This window comes from Scomber japonicus, chromosome 19, assembly GCF_027409825.1.
Source record: "Scomber japonicus isolate fScoJap1 chromosome 19, fScoJap1.pri, whole genome shotgun sequence".
Taxonomy (NCBI): Eukaryota; Metazoa; Chordata; class Actinopteri; order Scombriformes; family Scombridae; genus Scomber; species Scomber japonicus.
The window spans coordinates 28096588-28106034 of NC_070596.1; the positions used below are offsets into that span (position 1 = coordinate 28096588).

Genomic DNA, 9447 nt, shown 5'->3' on the forward strand with positions numbered 1-9447 from the left:
ACCCCCTGTGGCCACAAGTAGGATTAATTGTAAATGCAAAAACACAGATTAATATTAAAGGATGAGTTCACAATTTAAAAAAATCTGAGTTAAACCAGTAGTCAGGTGTCTGTATAAGCAGTGAAAGAGTTTTTTTCCTCCTGTTCATACTGACTATTAAAACATCTCCTTATAATGTGTTTTCAATGTAAAGTGATGCATTTAAAAGTCTCTGATCAGCTTCTATTGAGCTTCAGCAGTGTGAGTTAGTCATATCAAGTGATATCTGACACATTTACAGTCTTTTTAGCATCAGATTCCCTCTTAGTGTTTCCTGTTGAGCTGTGGTGGAAGTATAGTAACAAAAAGGACAGAAAACAGTAGTAAACTAGGTATCATAATCTCCCAGAGCTCAAGTTGACACATTTAAATGAAGTCCACAATCAAAAGATATTCAGTTTAAAAATCACACAAGATCATAGAAGAAGAAGAAAAGCTTCAAACTGAACCTGGAGACAAGAAAAGGACTAAAAACTATTAATGTATCTGTTAAATGTTGCTTATTAATGTCCTGATAAATCATTTAATCTCTGTGTTTGTATCTTTATCTTCCTCTACTTGCATTTTAACTGTTTATAGACGAACTAAATGCATTTAAAAGTAGATGCTTCAGCAGTCTGAGTTAGTCACATCAAGTGATATCTGACACATTTACAGTCTTTTTAACATCAAATTCCCTTACTTCTGTTTCTTGCTGCTTCACTGAAATTACAGGACATATTATGATAAAAAATAAATTACAACCATGAAGCTCTCAGTCTCTGCAGAAAGCTGATGTCACACACTCGAACCGACGCTATCAAACAACAGATCAATAGCCTCACACACTTATTCTTAACTGAAAATGAAAATAGACCCGTTAATGCTGTATGTCATACTGAGAACTGATTCAGTGTGTTGATCAGAAGAAGTATTTCAGACACTAGCTGCTGTGATGTTTTAGTATTTACAGACCAAACTTATGTTGAAGTGTGATTCACGTGCAGTAGTTTTTGGGACTCAGTAAGTATTAAATGTGTAAAGTTCCTGTTATATTAAAAGGTTTAATTGAAACTCAGCCTAATCCGAACCCGGTCAGAGTTAATATATCGGTCCAATTCAGTTAAATCATTACCGGACCATTAACCATCAACCTGACACACTATTTTTAGGTCTAATATGTGTGTTTTGATTGTGTTTCTAATAAAAGTAAACTGAAAAGAGTATGTGTTTATAAATTAATATCCTGTGGTGCATTCAAATAAACTACTCTTTAATAAAAAAGTGTTTTCCCCAGCATTACACACCCCGAAAATAGACTGCGCCTTGTACCCCTGTCTTTACGGTTACAGTTATTCCCAGACTTCGATGGGTGGAGATCTCTGGCTGTTCGGTATTTCGAGACTAAGAAGCTCCGACAAAGCGCTGCTTTTTGTAAACCAAACATGCTGGTTTAATCTTTAAAAACGTGTCATTTTATAAGCTGATGTCTTTTGTGATCTGTAATTTCAAGCTGTGTTGGAAGTAAATAGTCTGACATGTTGTACAGTTCGAGTATAAAGTGCTATAAAATTGTAAGTGTACTTGTGATAGTCGTACCTTTGTGTTTATAGTTTCCTCCTTTCAGAGTGACGGCCTGCAGCTTCAAGTCTCCACTCTCTGCTTCTTTGCACAGATTTTTGTGTTCGGTGTCACACAGAGTGAACGGCTTCTCACTTTTGACACGCTTGAAGGTACACTTTATCATTCCCGTGACTGAGATGTGCGCCATTTCGACAATTTTTTGGTGGAAGACAGAGAAGAAGACAGTTGTGGCAAAGTCTGAAGAGCTTTAATCGGTTTATAATTAGGTGGAATTGTGCATCCTGTGATTACTCACCATCCACAAGGCTGCCCATAAGCGCACTGCAGAGCTGCTCATCAGTGAGATCACGACTGCACATTTGGGGCTTCTTCATTTTGTTAACGGCCAACACCAGATTGGCCACACGCTTCAGAGTCCTTCGATTCTGGGAAATCACCAGGTTCACTCCCTCATCAAGTATGACGATCTCATCCTTGACATCCTGAAGGAGGAAAAAAAAAGTACAGAAGCCACATGAATCCTCCCCTGAAAATATTTTCCGTCATCGCCCCCTAAACACAAAGCTGATTGAGTTTTTCTCGCCAAAGAATTCGGTTCAAAAGAGCACGTTGAAGCCCTTGGTCTTGTCTTGCAGGAAGCATTTCGACAAACATTCACCTCAAGTTTTGGATCTTTGTTCACTATCCAACATCGTAACAGGATAAAAATATACAGAAAATTCATAAAAGCATAATTTTCCCCTTTTTAAAGGGTTAATAATGCTTCAATCTAGACATATTTATGAAGGCGAAGTTGAATTAGTCTTCCTGTAAGTAAAAATACACGTGTGAAATCGAAAGTAAATGTAGCTGAGAGTAGAATTAAAGACAGTGTGGAGAATTTAGCAGCATCCAGCAGAACAGATTTGGTTAAAATGGAGTATAATATTCATGAGTATGTTTTAATAAGTGTATAATCACCTAAAAATAAGAAGTGTGGGATTTTGTCAGCTTAAAACGAGTCCTTTTATATACCGCCACGTAGCCCAAAGCAGACAAACCACACCGGATCTAGAGATGGGCTTCCGAGTGCAATCTGCAACTTCACCACTAGATGGCACTAAACTCTACACTATGCTGCTTTACAGTCCCAGAGAAACCTCACATCAAAATCAATCAGTCATCTTACCTTCATGTCAAAGCAGCGGCATTCGTTTCCTGTGTCATCTGATATAAGTGGGCTGAAATATAAAACAGATTAATGTCAAATATTTGAACCCTTTACATACTGTTCATATAATTAGTCTCTACACCAATTCACATTCATACATTCCCCATCGGTCAGTAATAAATGTTTGATTGATCTTATGGGGAAAAAAGACATTAATAATCACTATTTTATGATATAAGAGAACATTTGATAGAATATAAAGAATACAGCAACATGTCTTAATGCTGATTTTTTTTTTTAACAAACACAGGTCAGTTTTAACATTCTGCGCCCCCCACCCCCCCATTTTTGTGTACTGTGGTTCACATTGAGAAAAGTTTTACAGTGTTTTCACAGCTCTAAAATGTCAAATATTAGTCAAATTAGACCCTGAACAGTAGGTCTAACTAACAACGCCTTACATTTAGATGCATGTTAGTTTAATTATATCCACAGAGTCCTGTAATTAATCAATTTCCCTATGTGTGATGATTATCCACTGGTGCAAATCATCCTTTTTAAATACTATTGTGTAAAAAACTAAGGAGATGTCTGTCAATTCTAAGTAGAAATCCTTCCATTATCTCCCCTCTGGTGTTGGAGGGTTAGGGTTAGCACCTCAAATCGATGCTGTATGTAAAAAAAAAAAAAAAAAAAGCACATCAGCACATGTATATCGCAGTTTTAACTAATTTTATGGCAATGTCTAACTCCTATTTTACTGAATCTGTTCTTCTTACATTCTCTTTTATCTGCTGGCACGGGTCACTTTCTTTTAAACAAAAAAAAACAAAATTGCCTGCAGAGTTTCGTGAAAGTGTGCAGCAAAATTGTGGGAACTGCACATCTAGGTTGACCCGATCCATCAACTGAGGAATGAATTCATGTTGCTATCATCAGGACGCAGAAGGTTCACAAAGTCATTCATTCCTGCTGCTATCAGCCTTTTAAATGACTCATAAAATCCAATCCTGTAATTATTTTATTGGTGAATTTATTTATTGGTGGTTGTTGTTTATGTTTGATGTTTGGCTGCTGGTTGTAAACTAAATTACCCCTCGGGAATAATAAAGATAAAGCTAAAGATACCTATCTTACCAAGCCCAAAATTACACCATTTTTGTATCATTCATCATCATAACATTCATCATCATCATAACCAACATCATAACACATGTGTTGGTATGATAAGAGTCCTGCTGCTGCTGTCGTATTTGTATATGGTGGCATCTTACCGGAGCATGCACTAAAAGACAAAAACGGTCTGTCTTCTTGGTTCACTTCAGGTCTCTACACTGAAAGCCTGCGGTGAAGGAGGACAGGGTGAAATCTAGCGCAACTAATTTAGTACAGTAGAAACAAAAAGGACAGAAAACAGTAGTAAACTAGGCATCAAAATCTCCCAGAGCTCAAGTTGACACATTTAAATGAAATCCACAATCAAAAGATATTCAGTTTAAATATCACAAGAGAAGAAGAAAAGCTTCAAACTGAACCTGGAGACAAGAAAAGGACTAAAAACTATTAATTTATCTGTAAAATTTAGCTTATTAATGTCCTGATAAATCATTTAATCTTTATGTGTTTGTATCTTTATCTTCCTCTACTTGCATTTTCACTGTGTATAGACGAACTAAATGCATTTAAAAATAGATGCTTCAGCAGTCTGAGTTAGTCACATCAAGTGATATCTGACACATTTACAGTCTTTTTAACATCAAATTCCCTTACTTCTGTTTCTTGCTGCTTCACTGAAATTACAGGACATATTATGATAAAAAATAAATTACAACCATGAAGCTCTCAGTCTCTGCAGAAAGCTGATGTCACACACTCAAACCGACGCTATCAATCAACAGATCAATAGCCTCACACACTTATTCTTAACCCCAAAGTTTAGCTGTTTCTCAATGTTTCTTTATGTAAAGAATTGGCTGAATAGTTATATATTAATTAGTTATGATGCTTTACCAAAGGGTTTAAGTTAGTGGCGAATTTAAAGGTATAGTAAGCGATGTGGGGGAAAACGAGGAGAAAAGTTGTTGATATTTGAGTGAAAACCAAAACAACCCCCCCCCCCTTCGTGCTCCCTCTGGGGCTCCACCCCCGAAGTTCACGGACACGCATTGTCATGGCAACGGACGCAACCACTGCGCAAGCTACAGTTTAATAGCAGCATTAATTGCTCTGATAGCCAGGCTAACTACCTGTACTAACACCAGACCGTGTCTCAATCTCATGTGAGATTATTGTGATAGCAAACCTGTGTTTAGATGTCTTCATGACTGTAAACACTTTGAAAGCAGTGAACAAACACCAGATACAGCGAGCAACTACACAGCAGCTACGTTGTCGGTTACGTTAGCACGCTGCTAACGTTAGCTGCGAAGCTAACGTGCAGAGCGTCAAACAGCGTCAAACAACTGTAGTAACAACTCTGCTACTTTACAGCTAACATCACAACAACAACAGCATATCCTGACTAAGTAGACAGTGAGCTGAATGTCAGCAGGTAACGTTACAGTTCATGTGAAGCAGCGCTGATGTTACTCACCTGTCCGGTAGATCAGCGTTCGCCTTCACTCTCCGAGGCCTGTACTACGAAGCTGGATTTTCTCTTATCGAGGTAACTTCAGGGTTAACCCTGGGTTTTCCGTACTACGAAGCTGGTTCACTTCTTACCGGGGTAAATCACCATGGTAACTTATGCTGAACGGCTAACCTGCTCCGGAGCAGGTTAATGTTCTGGATAAGAGATCAGCGAGTACAAAAGCACCACCTCCTGACCAATCAGCTCTCTTAGAAAATGACCTGCCCATTCTTAGAAGATCCTGTCAACATTGGTGCGCGGATCGCGAGAGGAGCGCTTAGGAGAGAATGAGTTTTTAGGGATAGATGCAATTTTTTAATTGGCCAAAATATATATTTAAAAAATAATCATTGAGGCACGTGGGGGATATTATTCTGTATGTTATACAGTTGGTTTGAAATCATTCACTCAAATGGTTGAAGCGCATAATAGGTTTGTATTTTGAATGTTGAATATTAAACTAACTTAATGTCTCTATGAAAGGAAGGGCACTGAGGAAGCGCTCTGCCCCAAACGTCTGTGCCGTAATAAAGTGACATTGTGTGATCAGAGTGCTGTCCGTTTATATTGTCTGATATATTAATATTGTATGATCTCATGAATTTACACATTAACAGAGTCGGTAATTTTCTGCCAGCATTCCTTCCTGGCTTTTGCTGCAGCAACAGTGTTGCTTTTGGCCTGGATGATGTTTGAATTCTTCATATTTATGAAGAATAATTGTCTGCTCCTCCATGGTAAAGTAGTCTGCTTTGCAGGGTTTCTGCATGTTTGTGATTGGTCAGACGCTGCAAACACCTCCCCTTTATGTGAACGCGCAGAGATCCAGATGGGAAAACCCTGGGTTGACTTACCGAGTTGATATCCAGCTTCGTAGTACCGCTTATCCTGGACTGCGAAAATCTGGTTAAATCAATCCAGGTAACGGAGAGAGATCCTGGATAGGTTAATCCAGCTTCGTAGTACAGGCCTCCGGTGTTACAAATCAACTGGTTTTCACGTTAACTGGTTACCTTTGTTTGTAAACAAACACCGCTCCTGCAGATGTTCCCGTCACGGGGAGAAAATGTAGCTGACCTCGCGAATGCCTGAATGCACGTCCATATATAAATCTGATGATCTCTCGCTCCACCTGCTTAATCCAAACATGATGCCTCATGTTGTGAAGTACAATTGTGGGATCCGAAATACTAGACACCATATTCTGTATACATGTTCAAATAAAAATAAATAAATAAAAAGTCACCCGACACGGGATTTGAACCAACTGCAAAAATTCCCCAGCCTAATGATTTACCATGAGGCCACATAGCTACACAACAAGCAACTGTCATAAAGTCATACAATTACTGTTGAATTAAAAATCACGTTTGCATAGCCACGACTGTCAACACACCACGGCCAAATTAACTTGTGACCACTGTTATTGCAATGATAACACTTTAGCACCTTACAGGTCCAGCTCATTGCACCTCTGAAAAACATTTCACGATGATCAAAGATCACGTTTGGTAAAGATGGTCGAGGAAAATCACGCATTTGATGTTTTGGATACGTTTACGTCCGTGTGTTGTAAATCATGTTGGAGCAACATTGTGTAAATAAAACAATTTGAAGTCGAGCGGATATCTATCTATCTATCTATCTGTCTATCTATCTTCATTTGTATAGCGCCAAATCACAACAAAGTCATCTCAAGGCTCTTTACACATAGAGCAGGTTCTAAACCGAACTCTTCAGGTTTTAACTTTAAAGAGACCCAACATTCCCACATGAGCAAGCACTTGGTGACAGTGGCAAGAAAAAACTCCCTTTTAACAAGAAGAAGGAGTGGACTTAACAAGTGTGGATATCCTATATGCCACGCGTTACTCCGCTCGAATAAATAAAAAGTCACCCGACACGGGATTTGAACCAACTGCAAAATATCCCCAGCCTTGTGATTTACCGTTCGGCCACATAATTACATTACAAGCAATTGTCATAAAGTCATACAATTACTGTTGAATTAAAAATCACGTTTGCATAGCCATGACTGTCAACACACCACGGCCAAATTAACTTGTGACCTGTTATTGCAATGATAACACTTTAGCACCTTACAGGTCCAGCTCATTGCACCTCTGAAAAACATTTCACGATGATCAGAGATCACGTTTGGTAAATATGGTCGAGGAAAATCACGCATTTGATGTTTTGGACACGTTTACGTCCGTGTGTTGTAAATCATGTTGGAGCAACATTGTGCATTGAGCAACAATTTGAAGTCGAGCGGAGTAACGCGTGGCATATAGGATATCCACACATAGTGGCACACAGTTATAAAATCATTCATCACATCACTTGTTGATTTGAGGAAGTTTGGACTGAATGGATGGATGGGTAGTGGAGCGAGGAAAGCAATATGACCAAATATGAAATTGAGACTAAAAGTACATTTTGTTTCCTGTGGCTATTTAGTTAGATAGGATTATTATTTGTTTTGTTCTCCCACTCTGAGTCTGGTTCTGAGGGTTCTTCCTGTTTAAAGGTAGGCTAGTTTTTTCTCTCCACTGTCACCAAGTGCTGCTCATGTGGGAATGTTGGGTCTCTTTAAAATGAAAACCTGAAGAGTTCGGTTTAGAACCTGCTCTATGTGTAAAGAGCCTTGAGATGACTTTGTTGTGATTTGGCGCTATACAAATGAAGATAGATAGATAGATAGCCTATCCGCTCGACTTCAAATTGTTTTATTTACACAATGTTGCTCCAACATGAATTACAACACACGGACATAAACATGTCTAAAACATCAAATGCGTGATTTTCCTCGACCATCTTTACCAAACGTGATCTCTGATCATCGTGAAATGTTTTTCAGAGGTGCAATGAGCTGGACCTGTAAAGTGCTAAAGTGTTATCATTGCAATAACAGTGGTCACAAGTTAATTTGGCCGTGGTGTGTTGACAGTCGTAGCTATGCAAACGTGATTTTTAATTCAACAGTAATTGTATGACTTTATGACAGTTGCTTGTTGTGTAGCTATGTGGCCTCATGGTAAATCATTAGGCTGGGGAATTTTTGCAGTTGGTTCAAATCCCGTGTCGGGTGACTTTTTATTTATTTATTTTTATTTGAACATGTATACAGAATATGGTGTCTAGTATTTCGGATCCCACAATTGTACTTCACAACATGAGGCATCATGTTTGGATTAAGCAGGTGGAGCGAGAGATCATCAGATTTATATATGGACGTGCATTCAGGCATTCGCGAGGTCAGCTACATTTTCTCTCCGTGACGGGAACATCTGCAGGAGCGGTGTTTGTTTACAAACAAAGGTAACCAGTTAACGTGAAAACCAGTTGATTTGTAACACCGGTCCTCCACCGGTCCCTCCGCCGTTAACCACACTGATGTGTCCGCGGGTCCTTGTCTGGCCAAAGTTCTTCTTGTATATTAAATGTTCTTCTAACTTTCTTCACTCTGGAGGTTTCTTGGTCACCTCTCTCCTTCTCCACTATGTTTGTAACAGTCCTAACAGTCCTAACCGACGTTTCTCAATCCGACTGCGTCACTACGTAACCGCCCCCTTTGTCTGACCGTGAACGCGCATGAACGCTCCCTGTCTCTGATTGGCTGGAGCATTGTGAGAGCCAGGCTGTGTATTGAGACCATTGAAACCATAGACTGTATGACACCGGATTTCTTTTTTCTGCACGCAATTAGAAGGGACAGCTAGTGGATAGTGAGGAGAGATTTGGTGATTTTGACAAAACATGTATTGGAGTATTATCTCTTACTTACTTAATGTTTGTTGTTGTCAAGCTTCATCTGTGTTATTTATTGATTAGGAGTTGTGGCTATTCTGACAGAGAAAAGTAGTATAAACTAGCTAACTGTATATAAAGTAGTATAAACTAGCTAACTGTATATAAAGTAGTATAAACTAGCTAACTGTATATAAAGTAGTGTAAACTAGCTCCACCTCCAGCAGCTACAACAGTAACATGCTGCTCTAACACTGATGCATCACTATTAATAATCTAATGATGTCATATATAATAATATATCACTACTTTTACT

General features: G+C 38.8%; 1 protein-coding gene across 2 annotated transcripts in view; it reads right to left on the reverse strand.

Moving 5' to 3' along the window:
• The window catches only part of purbb (purine-rich element binding protein Bb), an 80756-nt gene that overhangs the window by 27106 nt on the left and 44203 nt on the right, over positions 1–9447 (reverse strand). The gene's annotated exons all lie outside the window — the stretch shown is intronic.